This window comes from Sapajus apella, unplaced genomic scaffold (genome assembly GCF_009761245.1).
Source record: "Sapajus apella isolate SASKATOON/1434 unplaced genomic scaffold, GSC_monkey_1.0 scaffold27, whole genome shotgun sequence".
In the NCBI taxonomy this organism is placed as follows: domain Eukaryota; kingdom Metazoa; phylum Chordata; class Mammalia; order Primates; family Cebidae; genus Sapajus; species Sapajus apella.
In genome coordinates, this window is record NW_022436967.1 from 10,365,201 (window position 1) to 10,385,549 (window position 20,349).

The 20,349-nt window shown below is 41.5% G+C and overlaps 2 long non-coding RNA genes across 2 annotated transcripts in view; one reads left to right on the forward strand and one right to left on the reverse strand.

Annotated features, from left to right (window-relative positions):
* Positions 1 to 10,845, forward strand: part of LOC116560815 — a 24,462-nt gene extending 13,617 nt beyond the window's left edge. Inside the window, exons 2-3 of the long non-coding RNA XR_004273147.1 lie at positions 925 to 996; positions 10,743 to 10,845. This is a non-coding gene — a long non-coding RNA (uncharacterized LOC116560815). The remainder of the gene's footprint in view (positions 1 to 924; positions 997 to 10,742) is intronic.
* On the reverse strand, positions 10,015 to 16,882 carry LOC116560816. Its single transcript, XR_004273148.1, has 2 exons — positions 15,943 to 16,882; positions 10,015 to 10,538 (listed from the first exon to the last, which is right to left on the reverse strand). It is a non-coding gene; the product is annotated as an uncharacterized LOC116560816 (long non-coding RNA).
* Between the last annotated feature and the right edge of the window lie 3,467 nt (positions 16,883 to 20,349).

Here is a 20,349-nt window from a genome sequence, read left to right on the forward strand (position 1 = left end):
AAAAAAAAAAAGAAGAAGAAGAAAAGAAAAACAAGAACCTGTCTCTGTCTGTGTGCTAGAGAAAGAGCCTTCTGCAGCCACGCATTCCCTGTTCCAGCCTGGTCACATCCTGGAGCCTCTCCTCGCTCGTTCTCCCCTGTCTCAAGGAAGGCTGCGCATCACTTCTCTGCTCACTCCCGTGGTGGCTGGGGTTGAAGGCGTTATGCTTGGAATGATGATACCAGAGCCACATGGAGAAGGAGCAGCGTGGCCTCCAAAGGAAAGGAAGCTGGGCTAGGGCAACTGTCCACCACATGTGGTTGCATGTGTGCGTGAGTTTTGCTGCCCCTTCTTTCAGCAGCATCCAGAAGCCGTCACCTCTCTTGCAGCCTGAGTGCTCACCTCACAGCCTTCCCCACCCTTCTGGGGTTTGCTGCCTGGAACCTCTGTGATCAGGAGACCAAACACATAGGCCTTTTAAAAGTACGTGGCATATAAGCACAGAACAAGAGCTGAAAGAAGGCCACTCACACCTTGGGCTTTTGGGGGTTCTCAGAGACCATTTCTCAGAATCGTGTCTGTGTTTCTGTGGGTTGAGTTGGCTGAAATTCTAATGGGCACCACAAAGTGCTCTGTATGAAGTAAAAGTAATTCTTTAACGTGAAATAGAATGGCTGAACATCACGGGAGTGTACCCGCCTTGCAGACTCACAGGAGGCAGTCCAATCCACAGAATGTACAAGATATGCTATTTCTTTCGTAATCAGGTTAGCTTATAAGTCAGTATCTCTGATACGCAGACTCTACAACAAGCAGCTCCTATGGAAGCCCACTAGCTTTGCTCAAATTGAACTATTTCATTTCAATAACCAGTACATTCTATGCCTCATTGATAGAAATTGCTGTTTGGAGGTTTGTTAATTTGCTTCTTCATTTTTTTTTCAGGAAATATGTTGAGCACGTAATATGTGCTAAGTATAACGTTAAATGCTAGAGGTTCAAAGGAAGATAGGACAGGTAGGTCCTTGTCCCTCCACAGGTGTATGCTACAGCTTCTTGGGCTTCTTAAATGGGTTTTTTAAAACTCCAGCAGAAAAACTCTGCTTCTGGCAATGCTGTAAGAATTTTGTTTTCATTAGTTCTCTTTTAGGCACTGTACCTTATTTTAACAATCAAATCATTGAGCACAGAGTAGAAAAAAAAAAAAAACAGCAGAAAAAAGTTTTATGGAGTTATTCTTTCAAAGGCCTAGATGACGAAATCAGAATATAAAGTGAAAATCATGAATAAGCACAAGTAGCTTTGAAATTCCCTCATGCAGGTTCCATGATGGAAACCAACACAGACCGTGTGTGGGTAATCAAACCCAGGGAACACTTCCTCTAGCTTTGGTTAGGCACTAGATTAAATGGTTGACTTGCATTTAGAGGCAATATTGTTGATAAAAACATACCCTTAAAATGATATGATTGCATTCAACGTCTAATAAACTCAGTCAGAATGACAGTACAAAAGATTGATGTGTAGAATATTCTGAGATAGTCACTAATGAATTACATCTGCATCTGGTAATTCTAATGGGCCTGAAAGCTACCACCTGCCCTCCTACTCCCTCCTCGTAGAGGAGAAAGGTAGCTGAGGGTTCCTGAGCCCCGCAAGGAGGATTCAGACATCTTGAAGGGACCACTAGACCAGAAGAGGCCTGGGTTGGGTCAGGGTTGGCCAATGTGTAGACTGTGGACTTGGAGCCTGAATTGCCAACCATCAGCAGTGGGATGGTGTCACAGTGCCCACAAACTAGGAAGGAGGAGTCCCACCTCAACTGAGGTCAGCACAGAACAGGGAGAGCACGCAGAGCTCAACAGGTATCTTGAGTCTCTCCCCTGTGAAGAAAAGCAGGAAGGTGGTGAGGGGAAGGCATCTGCAGTGCTCAAATGTGCACCCAAAGAGCCGAAATATTAAACTAGAATGCTTGAGTTATTTTGAAATAATATTTTTACATTTGCCTACCAGAAGTAGGGGCTTGGGAGTTAAGCTGTGTTCAGCTATAGAAAAACAAAGTGACTTTTCTACTCATGTATAGTGCTGTATGTTGTAAACCCGATACATATCCCAAACATACCCTCAGTGAGTGAAACGGCAGAATCACCAGCACAATTAAACGAGTTCTCCTTGTGTGCTGAGAGAAATATATATTGAATTTTCATAGCTTAAATGCATATAGAGGATCATCTCCTCTTCCTCTTGGATCCTACATTCCTATGCCACATATGGCACTAAGCTCAGAGAACACAATAGTTTGCTTGGATATGCAACATATATAGCGTATATCCACTAATACTCACACCCATCACAACTCACCAAAAGCACAGGAGAAATGAGAAGTCTTGTTTCTTAACTTTGTGCTTAACATCCTTTGGGGTTTTTTTGTTTGTTTTGTTTTGAGATAAGGTCCCACTCTGTCGCCCAGGCTGGAGTGCAGTGGCACAATCTCAGCTCACTGCAATCTCTGCCTCCTGGGCTCAGGTGATTCTTCCACCTCAGCACCCACTCTACCCAGTAGCTGGGACTACAGGCCTGGTGGCTCATTTTTGTTTTTTAATACAGACAGGGTTTCGCCATGTTGCCCAGGCTAATGTCAAACTCCTAGGCTCAAGCAAGTGATTCTCCCACCGCGGCCTCTCAGAGTGCTGGGATTACAGGCTTGACTGGGTTTTAATAAGACTGAATATTTTGTCATTTAGGTTTTAGGCATTTCCAACTCTAAAAACAACTCTAGAATCATATTACATTCTATCTTGTTATCCAATATTAAATGGGGCACAGATGTTCAGTAAATTTTTGTTGATTAATAGATTAAAAGACTATGTTTATAAACTGGATTGGTCAGCAGGAACTGGGGCAGGTTATATATTAATATCTTAATGTGAACTAATATATAGAAGCTTATTAGGATAATGTGATATTGACATCCTACCTAACCCTGAAATCCCATGATTTCCAGTTCACACTACCTAACATAACAGTAGTTTATCTTTAGGGATAAAAGACTATTGATTCTCTTGTGGAGAAGCAGCATTCTCTTTCACCATCCTCAGTCTAGTTCTCCAAAATGCTATTTTTAAGAAGCCCCAGCTAAAAAGGCAAACAGCACAGTGGGTTAGACTTGGTGTTGGAAAGGTGGAAATAGATATCTTTCTTCCACCTTGTTGAGAACTACTCAATTAGGTAGAATAAGAGACAAAAACCATTTGTGCTGCCCAGGGCAGAGCTCAGTGAGGCTGTTAAAGGTAGAAACAGAAAACAAATCTATCACAGAACCTCAATTAGCTTTAGGGGGCAGGGTCTCAGAGCCATCTCCATGGAGAGGAGGCTGCTTCAGTGACCAGGACACAATCTCAGAGCTGCTCGGGCCTCGAGGGCCTAACAAGACAAAGTGAGCAGAGGGGAGATCATGTTCTGCAGAGATCTCGGTGCCAGCCAAAGTGCCCCTGTCCTCACACGCTGGCAGGCTGCCTGGAAGGAACCAGCCCAGCTGTTGGGTCTGGTGGCAGTCTATTTAACCTGACGATACCAGGAGCAAAATCCCGGCTCTCCTGTTAGTGAGGCATTTTCCAGGCAAAAGCTCTTGTATTAATTTGGTTCAATGGTTATTTGCATATCAGGAAGGGCTGAGAGAAAGGCTGGTAGATAGATCCATCCTTTCAAGGAAGATACACCACCCTTTCAAGGAAGAAAGTTGGATGTTTTATGGCTAGAGACACTATGATACTTGCAATTAGAGTCATAGCTGACAACTAAGACCCTCTAAATCATAATTATCATAAAATTCTAGAGCTGAAAGAGAGTTTGGAGATGGTCTAGTTTTCGGAAAGAATCAGGAGCCCAGAGATAAAGAAACTTGTTAAAATTACACAACTGGCTGGGTGTGGTGGCTTATGCTTGTAATCCCAGCACTTTGGGAGGCCAAGGTGGGAGGCTCACCTGAAGTCAGGAGTTCGAGACCAGCCTGGCCAACATGGTGAAACCTGTCTCTACTAAAAATACAAAAATTAGCCAGGCGTGGTTGTGGGTGCCTGTAATCCCAGCTACTTGGGAGGCTCAGGCAGGAGAATCGCTTGTACCCAGGAGGAGAAGGAGGTTGCAGTGAGCCAAAATCGTGTCATTGTACTCCAGCCTGGGGGAACAAAAGCAAGATTTCATCACAAAAAAAAAAAAAAAATTACACAATGATTTCATGGCAAAACCAGGACAGGAACCCAAGTGGCTAACTGCTAATCTAGGGATTTTTTCATCACACCTAACAGCTTTTTTGAGAACACACAGGACAGTTCTCCCTTGCTCACTGCTCTGTCTTTATATCCCTCTTCCCCGTAGTGTCTGAAAAGGGTGTGTGGTGGGTAAATACCTGGAGAGCCTCTGCAAATTTTGTTTAGAATGTCTTTGTTTGCAGTCAACATTCTTCCAGCATTTTGTGACATTTTCCTAAATATATTAATTTTTCTAATTTTTAAGATTTAAAAAATAACTCAGATGATATATAAATAAAAAATAGAAGTTCTCATTATTTTCAACCTTTGGAGATAGCTACATTAAAGATTAGGTTTACGTTCTTCCAGATCTTTATAAAGATTTTACACACACATACACCCCCCATATGATATGACAGATGAGTTGTTAACAATTTATGAGGCTTTCCCCATTTTAGAAGAAGCATGCTGTTCATTCTTGGTGGATGGGAGATGAGCTATTGAATATCTATTAAGACTGAGATTTCTTACTCAGAAAGTCTTGGTAATAAAGTCTACCCTTCATTCAACAACCTGTTGTACCCTCATCCCTCACTACCCCACTGTTAACATATTCTTTTGTTTTTCAGCCCTGAAGATGAGAATTTAAGCTGGGTCTTCTAGAGGAGTTGGGATCAAGGCTATATACTTGGAGGATAAGAGAGAAGGACCCAGCTGGGCTCCGTGGCTCGTGCCTGTTATCCCAGCACTTTGGGAGGCTGAGGTGGGTGGATCACCTGAGGTTATGAGCTCCAGACTAGCCTGGCCAACATGGCAAAACCCCATCTCTACTAAAAATACAAAAAAAATAGCTGGGTTTTGTGGTGTGTGCCTGTAGTCTCAGCTACTCAGGAGGCTGAGGCAGGGGAATCACTTTAACCTAGGAGGCGGAGGTTTCAGTGAGATGAGATTACACCACTGCACTCCAGCCAGTGTGACAGAGTGATACTCCATCTCAAAAGAGTGAGAGAGAGAAAGAGAGAGAAACAGAGAGAGAGAGAGAGAGAGAGAGAGAACCAACCTTTGGGACAGGGAGGAGGAGACTTGGTTTCCAGAAGACAGTAGGATGGGATTGATGCATTTACCTAAAGCCCAGGAGTTGGTAGGAATGCCAATAGCCATGGTTCTGCCTGAACCCAGGTAGACCAGGAACTCAGCATCCCAAGTGGGATTCTCAGTGAAGATAACACTGCCAAAACCTGGCCATGGAGAACATAAATACTGCCAGAGGAGTTACCCACCACAAACGGATTAAATGGTCAGGAAGTCCAAGTTCTCCAAAATAAACCCAACTAACTGATAACCAAGGACTTTATCCCCATTATATTTGACCACTAGGCCCTAGAGTTCTTGTATAATTCCAAATGCGTGAGAGGAGCTTCCTGACCAAATGACAGATTAGATTTCCCAGCAACCATAATGGAGGGGACAGAGTGTATTTGAAATGAATTTAGAAAAACAAAAGCATGTGATAATTCTCTTACCTATGAGCTGTGGAACAAATCAAACATGCAACATATGCGCTGCAATATGATGTGATAGGGTTTATTTACATACCAGGGCGTCCAATGATACAAAAATTGTTTCTTTCTATTTCCACATCTGCCTCACAATAACTAGAAAAATTTAAGAGAGATTAAATATTCAAAAGTAAACAAAGCAAGCAAACAGAATATCAGAAGAAATTTTAGAAGAATATATGTATAAGTTAGGGATCAGAGAGACTTTTACATACATTATATCAAAGCAAGAAACTTAGTCCAGGCATAATGGCTCACACCTGTAATCTCAACACTTTGAGAAGCTAAAGCAGGAGGATCACTTGAGTTCAGGAGTTCAAGACCAGCTTGGCAACATATCAAGTACCCTTTCTCTACAAAAAATAAAAAAAATAGCCAGGCGTGTAGTCCCAGCTTCTTGGGGGGCTTAGGTGGGAGGATTACTTGAGTCTGGGAGGTCGAGGCTGCAGTGAGCCGTGATTGTGCTGCTGCATTCCAGCCTGGGCAAAAGAGTGAGACCCTGTACCAGCCAAAAACTCCAAACAAACAAATAAAGAAACTTAAAAGTAATAGAAGAATATGTGGACATATTTGATATATGAAAATGTAAATTTGTGAGTATGGAAAGACATACTGTTGTTCAAGGTAATATACAAATGCTAGATTAGGGAAAAACTGCCATGGATGTGTCATATAAGGCGTTACTATCAGTAAGATGCAAATAACTCCCATAAATTAGTAAGAAATGGATAGACAATGCAACAAACATAATAGCAAATAATATAGATAGAAAATTCACAGATGAGCAAATCTAAATGTGATTAAACTCATAAAAAGATGCTCTATTTTACTAGTTGTCAAGGGAATGTAAATTAAAATGATATTTATTCTCATTCATCAGCTAGACAGTTTTTTTGCAAAAGATATTCTCACACATTGGTGTTGGAAATTTAAGTAAGATTGAAATGCACACATGTGTCTTGTAATCTAGAACTCCTATTTCTAAGAAATCAGTACCATAGAAATATGAGAGTCATCTCTTCAAGATATAGGGGTAGGAAAAAGCTCCTTAAAGAAAACAGAGAAGGCCAGATGGTGGCTCACGCCTTTAATCCCAGCACTTTGGGAGGCTGAGGAGGGCGAATCACGAGGTCAGGAGTTTGAGACCAGCCTGGCCAACACGGTGAAAACCCGTCTCTACTAAAAATACAAAAAATTAGCTGGGCATAGTGTCGGGTGCCTGCAATCCCAGCTACTCAGGAGGCTGAGGCAGGAGAATCGCTTGAACCCGGGAGGCAAAGGTTGCAGTGAGCCAAGATTGCACCAGTGCACTCCAGCCCTGGTGACAGAGTAAGACTAACTCAAAAAAAAAAAAAAAGAGAGACAGAGAGAAAACATGAACCATAAAGGAAAATGTTGATAAAAAATTGGTGATATTAGTATTTATTTCTATATGCCAAAATATGTCATAAACACATTAATTTTTTATTTTTATTTTTATTTTTTTGAGATGGAGTTTCACTCTTGTTGCCCAGGCTGGGGTGTAGTGGCACAGTCTCGGCTCACTGCAACCTCTGCCTCCTGGGCTCAAACGATTCTCCTCTCTCAGATTCCTGAATAGCTGGGATTACAGGTGTGTGCCACCACGTCCAGCTAAGTTTTTATATTTTTAGGAAAGACGGGTTTTCACTATGTTGGTGAGGCTGGTCTCGAACTCCTGACCTCAGGTGATCCACCCAGGTCAGCCTGCCAAAGTGCTGGAATTACAGTTGTGAGCCACCGCTCCCAACTCCATAACATATTTAAAAGAGAAGTCATAAACTGGCAGAAGATAGCTGCTACTCATAAAATGATCAGAATATTAATATCCAGAAATACTTGTTTTTATCCATATGAAATTGCCAATATTCAACAATTTTTGACCCACAAAAAAGACATCTGACTCAACCTGATATATAAAATTTTTCCATATTCAATAAGAAAAAGACAACCCAAGAGAAAGAAATGGGCAAAGCACAAAGAAATAGGAATTCACAGACGAGGAAAACCAAATGGCCAATGAACCTTTGAAACCATGCTTAACTCACCAGAAATTTGGGAAATGAAATAAAAACTATGAGATGGCATTTCATCTAATAAGGCTTGCAAAGATTAAAGAGCATTGGCAATAATGTGGGGAAATGAGAATTCTTATTTATTGTAGAAGTGCATATAGGTACAAATTTGGCAATACCATGTGAAGTTGATAATCAACACACGATTTAACTCACCTACTTCACTACCAGGTATATGTACCAAAGAACCTCAAGGAGACGTGTAGCAAGGATTTATGAAGCATCATTTGTATAGCAGTTGGCACCATCTGAATGACATTATATTTTCTAGGTAAATATCAGATATGAGATAGATTTACATGTCAAAATTAAAGACTTTACATATGTCAATGTGGTAAGTCTTTAAAAATATAATGTTATAAACAATAGAAAACAAACTGCAGGAAAATACCTAGAGCATGAGCTCAGTTATGTACATCTTTAAGTTACACAGGACTTTATATACATAGTAAAATGTGAATGGAGACAGTATACAGCTGATTTAAGATAATAATTAGAGAAGGAAAGAGATGAAATGGAAGCGAAATAAAGAGATCTTTAACTATAATTCCAACCTTTTTTAAAAAAATATATGGCAAAATGTTAACAATTGTTTTAAAAAATGTTCCACACTTCTGTGTTTTTCAGTTATCATTTGTTCTTTATGTTTGAAATACTGATACTTTTTTAAAAAAGAAACAAAAGTTATAATATGTAAGATTCCACGAAGGAGGATATTTGTTTCCATGTTGTTTCTAGAAGTAGGGGCCGTATTATGGAGTAATGGAAGAAACCGTGGTACATCCAGACCATCTATGGCTTGAGATAGATTGAATTGGGCTTTTGTTTAGTTCATTAAAACCAATTTGACATTAATTTAGTATCTCACATTGTTAAGTAATGAAAAATGGGACGCACAGTGTTCTGAAATTGGGTGTGTAATCCTTTATCATATAGAAGCAGGTGACATCATAGGTGAATGTTTGCCCACTTGGTCACCCTGTTTACTAATGATACATTTCCTTCCCTTTGCCCCTCCTATGTCTTTGAAGCTTTTGAGTCAGAGCATCATTTACCAACCTCCAATATCTCTGTGGTTATGGCTGGAACCTCTGATCACATAATTTTGCAAGAGATTAAATTATGACACCAGAGTCTTTTCGGTTTGATTTCTAATGAAACAAAAAGGCCCTTAATAACAAACTCTCTCATCAGTTTATGTGACTGGCAAATGTCAGGGAGCACCTTGGGATTTCAGCTTTCTTCTTTCCCATCATCACGGAATGTGTCACTCCTCTGACTTATACCTCTCTGTCCACAGCATCTTTCTTCAAGAGCTCAGTTAACCTGTCACTGCACTCCTGAACTCTTAGGTGATGCCAGGCAGGAGACTAAATTACAGGCATTCTTTTTGTTTTTTTGAGATGGAGTCTCGCTCTCTCACCAGGCTGGAGTGCAGTGGCATAATCTCAACTCATTGCACCCTCCACCTCCTGGGTTCAAGTGATTCTCCTGCCTCAGCCTCCCAAGCAGCTGGGACTACAGGTGCATGCCACCAGGCCCAGCTAATTTTTTAAAAAATTTTTTGTAGAGATGGGGTTTTACTATGTTGGCCAGGATGGTCTCCATCTCTTGACCTTGTGATTCACCCACCTCAGTCTCCCAAAGTGTTGGGGTTACAGGCATGAGCCACTGCGCCCAGCCGTTACAGGCATTCTTAAATCATTTCTGCTGAATATCCAGGGGGCTGGAGAAAAAGAAGATAACTTGTGCAGGGCAATGCTAACAATACTAATAATAGAACAATGGCTAACAAAGGGCCCTGCATCGCCAGACCCCCCATGCTGTCTTCATGAGCTCAGTTCCTTATAAATACAGCTCATGAAGATTGTTGCTATATCACAGAGGTTACACCATTATTTGAAAGAATCAATAACATTCACACAGTTCCTTAAAGACATTCTGTTCTCTAAATTCTTCCTTTAGCTGGTATTTTAAGAGCTGCCTCTATACTTCGGATGTGTCGTCTACTGATGTTCAACAGCTATGAAAGGGTCACTCATTACCACACCATGGCTTTCCAAAGCCCTTGTCATCCAGAAATAAAATTTCATTTCTTAGGAGGAAAATGAAAGTTTTGGGTTTTTTTTTTCCCTTGTAATGTTGAGAGCTTCTTCTCACCACAGCAAATTGGATCAAAATCTCCCAAAGGGGCACAGAGACAAAGGGAAATGATCTGAAGCTTCCTGGTAAAAGCAGGTCACATTATCCCCTCTTCCTCGCCTTTCCCGTCAACACCTCTGCAGGAGGTGCGCCTTCAGAAGGCCGTGCTGAGGGACTGCACACACAGGCTTCTCCAGCCTGGGAAATGGGAGCCAAATGGATAACGACCATCAACATGCTGGCCATTTGCAAACTACTTCCCCTCGAGTGTTTAAAAGCATTTTTTGGTCACTTGAGGACAAAGAAAATGCCCTTTTCTGTGCTGGAAGAAAAAAAGTTAACGACTTCAATTGCTTCCCTTGCTGTGGCTAGCTGATTTCCAAAGCCTCCTTTACCCATCATGGTTTGGATGCGCGGGCATTCTTACTGTGATGCTGACATACCTAGACAGTAGAGCACTAGTGTCGCACTGTGGGTAGCTAGGGGGCATGGACTTTGCCGAGGGATCTATAAGACTGAGAATCCAGTTCCCAGAGACAGAAAAACATTAAATGTCAAATGCGGCACACTGAAGCAAGTGTTTTTGTTTTAAATTATGTCCAATACATAGCACTAATGCCTATCCAAATATTAAAATTATCCCCCAAGTGGAACACATTTGCTGTTCTTTAAGATGCATTTTTAAACTGCCACTCTATAATAATTCTGGCCTTTTACAGAGTCCAGAAGTCCAAGGCCATACATTCTCCTCATCAGCATTCACTGGAGGGGGCCTGTAACCTTTCAGATGAGGAAGCACTACTTTATATTTTTCTCATGCTTTTAGATAAGTCTGCTAAAAGATCTGGTCTCACCTGAGACTGGGGCATATTGACCCCAAAGAATGGGGAAAGGTGACTTCTATGCTACTAAGGACTGAGTTGTATTCCCCCATGCCTCCACCTTCCAAATTCATATGTTGAACCTTAACCCTTAAGGCATGCTTGTCTAACCCACGGCCCACAGGATGCATGAGGCCCAGGACAGCTTTGAATGGGGCCTAACACAAATTTGTAAACTTTCTTTTCAGGCCAGCGTGGTGGTTCATGCTTGTAATCCAACACTTTGGGAGGCTGAGGCGGGTGGATCACTTGAGGTCAGGAGTTCAAGACCAGCCAGGCCAACACGGTGAAACAGTGTTTCTACTAAAAACACAAAAATTAGCTGGGCGTTGCTGCGCATGCCTGTAATCCCAGCTACTCGGGAGGCAGAGGCAGGAGAATTGATTGAACCTGGAAGGCAGAGATTTCAGTAAGCTGAGATGGCACCACTGCACTACAGCCTGGGCTACAGAGCAAGGCCCTGTCTCAAAAAACAAAACGCAAACAAAAGAAAAAGGATGAGATTTTCTTTGGCAATTTTTAAATTTATCTCATCAGCTATTGTTAGTGTATTTTATGAGCGGCCCAAGACAATTCTTGTTCTTTCAATGTGGCCCAGGGAAGCCAAAAGATTGGGCACCCCTGCCTTAAGGTGACTGGAGATAAGACCTATAAGGAGGTAGCAAAGGCTACCTGAGGTGACAAGGGTGGGGCTTTGACATGGTAGGATTAGCATCCCTATAAAAAGAGTTGACAGAGATCTTGTTCTCAAGGACATGCTAGCACAACGTGAGAAGGTGGCCACCTACAAACCAAAAGAAGAGGCCTGAGAATGAAACCTATCTTTCCAGCACCTTGATATTGAACTTCCTAGCCTTCAGCACTGTGAGAAATAAATTTCTGTTGTTTAAGCCATGTGGTCTGTGTTACTTTGTTATGGCAACGCACGCCGACTAATACAGGGACATACCTTCAGACACGTTCACATTTCAATTTAAAATGGCACTGTGGGTGGGCACAGTGGCTCATGCCTGTAATCCCAGCACTTTGGGAAGCCGAGGTGGGCGAATTACCTGAGGTCAGGAGTACGAGATCAGCCCGGCCAACATGGTGAATCCCCATCACCACTAAAGGTACAAAAAAATTAGCTAGGCATTGTGGTGGGTGCCTGTAATCCCAACTACTCCAGAGGCTGAGGTGGGAGAATTGCTTGAACCCCGGTAGGCAAAGGTTGCAGTGAGCTGAGATTGCGCTATTGCACTCCAGCCTGGGCAACAAGACCGAGACTCCAGCTCAAAAAAAAAAAAAAAAAAAAAAAAAAAAAAAAAAAAGCCACTGTGGCAGTATCTGAGACTTCTTTTCAAATTAGGTTGAAGGAGTTCAGGACATGGCACCCCAAAATATGCCACTTTGGTATATTGATCATTTTGAGCTCAAGGCATTTGAAAAATAGCAAATGCGGAAACTCTCGCCAAGCTCTTATTACCTGCCTAAAGACAGAACCTCCAAGAGGAACTCAACTGTCATAAATTCCTTCCCCAGGAGTTTCATCAGCCAGGAAAGATTGGTTCTTAATCACAGGAGAGGAGACCAGAAGCTGACACCACACCCAGACACACTTTGTCACAAACTATTCTATCTCTCAGCTCTTCTTCTAAGGGTCCATTCATCTTTCCTAAAAATCACTTACTCTCCCCTAAGTGGTCTACATCCTCTCTCTGCTTCTTTTCTTAAGACAGTGTATATAAGCTCTCAAACCTCACCACTTGTTTGTGTATTCACTTTTTTCCTATGATGCGTCCATGCATGTAATATTAAAAATACATTTAAAATACTTTATTATTTAAAACATTAGATCATAAATATTTTAAAATATTAAAATGAAAAAAATGTGTATTCCTTTTTTGTCGTTAATCCTCCTGTTACCAGTTTATTTTGTGGACTCAATTACCGAACCTAGGAAGCTAACAAGATTTATCTTACCTAGGAGGGTTACCAGGTTCTGGCTTCAGGATCAGCTCATAGCCTGAGAACCAGGGGTCCTGAGGTATGTCTCTTTCTCCTTGAAATTCTCCTACAAGCTTAAAATACATCCGTGCTTTCTGACAGATTTGGTTTTACAGCCTCTCTGAGTGTGTCTGGGGAGGAAGAAAATGGAAAGGATTGGGCACTGAAGATAAAGAGGACGGGTCAAGATTCGCTGAAGGTCATTCTCACAGGTGCTGTGGAGACTTTGTGTGCACCTTGCTTCTCTTTTAGGTGTATCTGTTTCTTACATTCCTTAGGCTTTGCCATGGTTCATACTTACGATGCTGTCCAGGCATTCGGCCATTTTGCTAGCCTGGACATAACTGACTCATAACTCAACTGCCCAGGATGCCATCAATTTGTGATTTTGTTTATTCAGCACTTTTTTTGTGGAGTAGAGGGAAAAGGATTCTCTCTAGAAAGTGAGCAGACTCTTATCATCAATTTCCCTGGCAGGCTCTGGTATTCCTTGTTCATTAAAGATAAGTACAAATTGGACTTCCAATCATTAACAAAAATATTTTGGCAGCTTATTCTGATCTTGAACAACAAGAGTTAATTGCACATCCTTGAACTTTTTCTTCCCAATTCCTGGAATTTATATAAAATTTGTAGAGAAACCCAATACCATGATGCATTCTACTTGAGAGTGTTAGAGCTCAAGACTTTCTGGAATTAAACCAAGTCAGTCACTCTATTCTGTTACCCTCAGACTCCTCACCAAGGGTGGTGGTGGGGAGCCAGGTGTGGGGCTCTTAATACAACAGGAGGACACCGATGGGGGAAATGCCTACTGCCCCCTGCTGGTGAAAAAAGGTCCACAGTTTTAACTCGCATAGCCCTAAAAGGCCTCCTTTAAACATTGTGTTGAAACCATAGCGTCAGCTTCAAAATGACTTTAAAATAACCTTAAATATTTAGCTTTTTTTTTTTTTTTTTTTCTGAGATGGAGTCTTGCTATGTAGCCTAGGCTGGAGTGCAGTGGCGCGATCTCAGCTCACTGCAATCTCTGCCTCCAGGGTCCCAGTTCAAGCTATTCTCCTACCTCAGTCTCCCAAGTAGCTGGGATTACAGGCACGAGCCACCATGCCCAGCTAATTTTTATATTTTTTTAGTAGAGACAGGGTTGCACCATGTGGGCAAGTCTGGTCTTGAACTCCTGACCTCATGATCCACCCGCCTCGGCCTCCCAAAGTGCTGGGATTATAGGCATGAGCCACCGCACCCGGCCAATATTTAGCTTTTTAAAAGTAAAACTGAGCAGTAAAAATTTACTGCTTGGTTTTTCTTGAATTATACTCCTCCTTCTCCTCCTCCATCTTTTCAGTTTCCTTTACAATACGTAGATCATATGTCAGGGAATTCTAGGGCACTCTGCACCAAACAATGATTGACCTGTCTTAGGTACCAAAGTCCCTTTAATTTGTGATGATAGATACAACTTTTCTTTAAGTGCTCCTTTGAGAATGTATCTCAAAAGTATTAATAATTACCTGGAAGGTAACTGTGGCTATAGCAAGTGCTGGAACTTGGAGTCGTAAGTTATCATTCTAGTATCAGTTCTGAATCTGACGTAGCTGTAACATTTAGGCAAGTCGCCTAATCTCATAGACCTCATTTATGAAAATATAATGATAGTAATACGTCACACACAGGGTTGTTATGAGGACTAAATGAGATTATTACAATGTAAGTGTTACTCTAAGAGTTATAAATTGGAAGGCACTACAACTCAGGGAGTAGGTAACTGCGGGGTTGCCCACTTAACCATTAGCAGACAGGTATTTGGAGTGAAACGCCCTATAGCATAGTGAGGATTAAACATTAAACTACAGATACTTGTCATTGAGATTAGCATTATTACCATGGTTTAATATTTAATTCTCACTGTTCCCTAGGGGACCAGACAGACTCTGTGGAGAATGTAGATTTAGACATTCCTGACTATTTGAATCCCAAACTAAAGTCCATACAAAATAAAAACACCTCATAGACGTAACAGAAGAGTCACTCCATGAGGCATTCTAAGAATGCACTTTCTTCATGGTGACTAGTTTTTAACAGGTCAAGTGGATAGGCTCTCAGCGATCTTGCTCCTCTGGGAATAATGAAAACATTACACTGAAGGTTTTGTCTGTGGGTTGTGCTTTCAGACCTAAGTTTTTCTGCTATAAGGGGTGTATCATTAACCAAACAAACCCAACCAAAAAGTTGGAATTCGTGGAAATTCACTGAAATTGCCTGGCTGCTGCAGCCCAACAATTCTTTAGTTCTTCTCAATCATCTTTATTTTGGATTTAGTTGGAATCCTTGGTCTTTAATCCAATTTTGAGCATTACACTGTCCCTAATTAAGGCCTAAGGAATAGTTTGGAATTTTAAAAGAGCCACAAAATGTCAAACCCAAGATCCTAGTTTTTGGCCTTGTTTGTAAGGGTGTAAGGATTTTACACCTTATTTTGTACTTACTCTGTTCCTAGCAGCTTTTCCTTTGCTCACATCTCACACAGAGCATACTTAATTCAGTGAATTGATTTGGGTGTATGGCAAGCACTGCGGGGAAGCTAAGAAAAAATGTCACAATTGGGAAGGTAAAAAAGGTCTTCCAAGTATGCACTGAAACTTGCATATTCTCTGGGGTCTCTGAGTTTTCTGGGAAAAAACGAAAGCAAAACAGTGGCTGGGAAACTAGCTTAGTACATAGGTATAAGGATGGAACGGCTTCTTTTGACCATTTTAAGAGAAAGCCATAAAGCACAAGTTCTTGGACTTACGCCAGCAAAAAGTGTAACCCTTTTATTTATAGGTGGCATTCATTAGAACTGGGCTTTTGTGAGCCTATCCCAGACTGTGGTCACTTGGTTTAGTCAACTGCTGGCTCCTCTGGGAGAACACATCCCCTTTTAGCAGAAATAAGGAGCAAGGAGAACCACTGGGTAGCAGCTATCACAGTGATTCCCAATAGAAACCAACCCGCAAAAGCCCTGTAAAGAATAGCCCCGTTGTATTCCATGCCAGTGAGTGAGACTTACACACAGCACGGGTAAGGCAACATGGATCCACAAACAGCTGGTTTACTTATGTTGGCCATGATGGTGCCCTCGGGACAAACCACAGACGGAGATCTGCCCAGGGAATTCCTGGGTTCCTAGGCTTACCGTGTCCTTTGATCCCCACCCAGCCATTTCTGTACGACCGCTGTTGTTGTCCCAGTGGAACCCCATTTCTTCCCTCTCTTTTGTGGTTGTAAGAATGAAAAACTTGATGACTTCTTCCTCTTCATCATGGCTACTTCTCAAAGTGTCTTGGTGACCACGTCATTATTGCCTGATTCTACTGATCTAATAAAGTCTATTTCTATCAACAAAATGTAACTGTGTGTGACCAGGTATTTATACCTTTTCACAAATGAAACTTTTTAAAAATAGATTTCCCATCTAGATTAATTTATCAAGTAAAATTTCCCTGTATTTTAATATAATAAGTTTTCCTAATCTCAACAGATGTTAGTCACAAACATACATCACACATGGGAAAGGATTGTAATAATGCTCATTAGCACTGTTTATTTACCTTTCAAATGTTATTGAATTTTTACATGAGTTTGTCTATAAGTTTATTAGTTGTTCTTAAGAAATAAATATATAATTGAATTTTCCAAATATAGTTGAATTTCATAGTTTAGCATTTCATACGAGAGAAATAGTCAGCCAATGTTTTTGCCTGCTGTTTCCATGAAGATTTTATTTATCTTAGAAGTGATTAATATAGAGTGACTATAAATAATATAAGTTTAAATAGAATAGTTTATACATTATTTATTTTTGCTATGTTGTTTGTTAGGCTTTTCATGTCGTTAAAAAAAAAATGTAACAATCCTCTCAGCCTGGAATCTTTCTTTACCAAACTTTTCCTCCATTTTCAGGAAGGAACTAATTATCCAGGGGCTTTTAGATTAGTCATTTCTTTTTCTTTTTTTTTTTTTTTGAGGTGGAGTTTTGCTCTTTTTGCCCACACTGGAGTGCAATCTTGGCTCACTGCAATCTCTGCCTCCCAGGCTCAAGCGATTCTCCTGCCTCAGCCTCCTGAGTAGCTGGGAGGATTGCAGGCACATGCCACCATGTCCAGCTAATCTTGTATTTTTAGTAGAGACAGCGTTTCTCCATTCTGATCAGGCTGGTCTCGAACTCTCGACCTCAGGTGATCTGCCTGCCTCAGCCTCCCAAAGTGCTGGGATTACAGGCATGAACCACTGAGCCCGGCTTAGATTAGTCACTTCTTAAGAAGTTAGATCATCCAGTACTGCATCTTAGCCAACTGTCCAAGGTCAGCAAAATGCTGTGGCATGTTCTGTTTGATGGCCCAGGCAGAAAGCCACAGCATTCTCACTATTAATATCTTCTGACCTGTCAACTTACAAATAGAAGCATCCTTATGGCCATTTTTTTTTTTTGGTATATTCCTGAAAAACTAAGGATCTAAGGTTTGAGATAAGAAATATTTAATTTAATTAGTTTTAAACCATAATCCTGGGCTTTTATATAAAAATGCACTGTTTATTTCTTTTTTCTTTTTGAGACAGGATCTCACTCTGTCGTTCAGGCTGGAGTGCAACGGTACGATCTGGGCTCACTGCAACCTCTGCATCCCGAGCTCAAATAATCCTCCTGCCTCAATTTCCCAAGCAGCAGGGACTACAGGCATGCACCACCATGCTGGCTAATTGTTGTATTTTGTGTAAAGGCAGGGTTTCACCATGTTCCCCAGGCTGGTCTCGAACTCATGAACTCAAATGACCCACCCACCCCAGCCTCCCAAAGTGCTGGGATTACAGACGTGAGGTATCATGCTCAGCCACTGTTTATTTATTTCATAAAATTTTCTTAAACACCAATTATGTTCAAGTTACCAGCCTGGGCCTCTGGGAAACAAAGATGAATCAGTCAGATGTACCCTCAAGGAGCTTATGGTCTAACTGGAGAGAAGAAATATAGCAAAATGCTGTAACATATGGCAAAAAGCAAGAAGAAACACACAGACAAGATGATTTGGGGGTTCCAAAAAAACAGATTATTAAATTTTGTGGGCTGGCAGCAGAGGGGAGGGAACTGGTAATTAATCTGAGAAGATGACATTTGAGCTTGCCCTTAATGGACAGAATTTAAAATGTAGAGAGGAAACATAAGTGCAGACATTTCAGATTGAGAGAAGAGCATAATTAGGGCATGGAGGTCAGAAAATATGGGGTAATAAAAAAAGATTCAAGTAGTTTAGTTAGAGAACAGGATACATGAATTAAAAAATCATTGAAACAGAAATCAGAAAATTAGTTTGAGGCCAAATCTAGAGAACTATTAATACCAGATGATAGAATATAGACTCTATTTTACAGACAGCGGGATCCCGCCAAAGGGGAATGCCACATTCGACTTGTGCTTCAGTGTTGGACTATGTTGGAAAGGGGGTGGTGACTGTGAGTGAGACCACCAACCCATCAGGCATGCTCTGTAATAGTCTAATAAGATATGGCTTCGGGTTTCTTGGGGGAAAATAAAGCCTGAAGCAAGGATTAAAGTGCTGATATTTTATAGGGGAACCACAAGCCCAGGTCACAGAGGCTGTAGGAAAAGGACAGAGGGGAAGTGAGTATAGGAAACAATGCAAAGTCACGCCTCACACAGCTGGCTTCTGCTTCGGGATGAACCGATAGAGATGAGGCCTGGGAGGTTCAGCAGGTCTGTGATTTTGGCATACGGGATATCTTGCAATGGATGCAGAGAGGGACCATGTCTCTAGCGTTCTCTGGGAAGAATAAGGGAGAAGTTCATCTTCCCACTTACTTCCCATTGCCTGTTTCTCATTGGTCAAAACTTGTCCCCCTAGGAATTAACTCCCTCACATTTCCAAGTTTACATCCTATGACTGCTCCAACTATAAGGGATGCCAAACCCCAAACCTGATGTATGTATGGTGTTCCTGTCTCATCCAGGTCTGGAAGTGAGGGGAAGAGCCAGAACCTCTAGGTGAGTACTAGGTGGTTTGGGGGTGTGTGTGTGTGTGTGTGTGTGTGTGTGTGTGTGTGTGTGTGTGGTCGAGGGGTGGAGAGTTAAGGGGACTTCTAAGACAAGTCCCCAGTCAGCCCCAGCCAGTTGAACTGTACTGGGCAGGTATGGCAGCTGAGTAGTTGAAGGCCCTAGAAGTGGGCAGTGGCCACAGTGTCTAAGGAGGCACAGAAGATTTGTGTTGAGATAATGATTCAAGAGAAAAGAAAGACCCTTCATACTTCAGTTAGTGAAGAATTCTTTCGGTGGGCAATCATGCACTTGGGGTTAACTTGTCTTCTCTGTAACGTTATTTAGAAAATCACCTTCCTCTCAACTATGAAGACTGAGCACCACTGGCTTCCAGATATTCCTATATATTATCTGAGTATGTAGGGTTTCAGTATCACATTTCTTTCCTTCCAATTCTATGATTTATCCTCATAAAGTTGTGGCATATGCAGCCCAGTCTTTGGAAGAGGGGTTGAGAACTGTGTAATATCAGGTTTAGCATTATAAACTAACATCTACCATCCGAGGATGGGACTATAAACAGCAGTCTGGGCACAATAGAGCATGCTTAGACCACTTGTTTGGATCTGCAAGGAAAATAAGGTCATACAAAAGAGCCCTCTACCCTTAAGAAAGAGTTTGCAACTGCAAATCACTTCTGAGTACCAGCAGGGAAATGCAATCATTTATTCTCAAGACTGAAAAGAGAAAAGAGACCTTTTTTACCACTTTATGTGTGTGGATGCCGTGTGAGAGAGAGAGAGAGAAAGAGAGTGAGAGAGAGAGAGAAATGTGTGTTTTACCTACCTAAAGCCAATGGTAGCCAAATTTACCCTTTTTTTTCCTTGGAATTTTTTTCTTAATCTAAAACAGGCTTGGTGCTCTGGAAAAAGAATTAGAATTGCATTCAAATAGTCAGGCTTCAAGTTGCTTCTGCCTCTGTGTGAAGCAAATAGTAACAACTGACTTCGAAACTCAGGCTCCTGGACTGTAACTGCAGATAATGATACTCACCCTACCAACCTCAGGGACCGTTCTAAGAATGAAATGAAATGAAATTGAGCTCTGAAAATGCTTAAATGCTTTTCAAAGTAGAGTGATTGTGCTTTCTGTAGCATCAAAGACAGTCCTCTGTAACTGGGCAAAGTCAAGGCATGGACCGGATCTGACAACAGAGACTGGCTTGGGGGCTGGAAAAAGAAGAAAATGTCCCAAATCTCTGCTTCCCTTACAGTGTAGAAACCGCCCCATAGCACACTGCACCAGGTAGGGTTAAATTGATCCCAAATGTCTCAGGAATTTTTAATGCCTTTCGAAGAGACACAGCCAGTTCTTTATCTGCCGAAAGTAATGCTGCTAACCTACTATCTATCAGTTTCCTCAGTG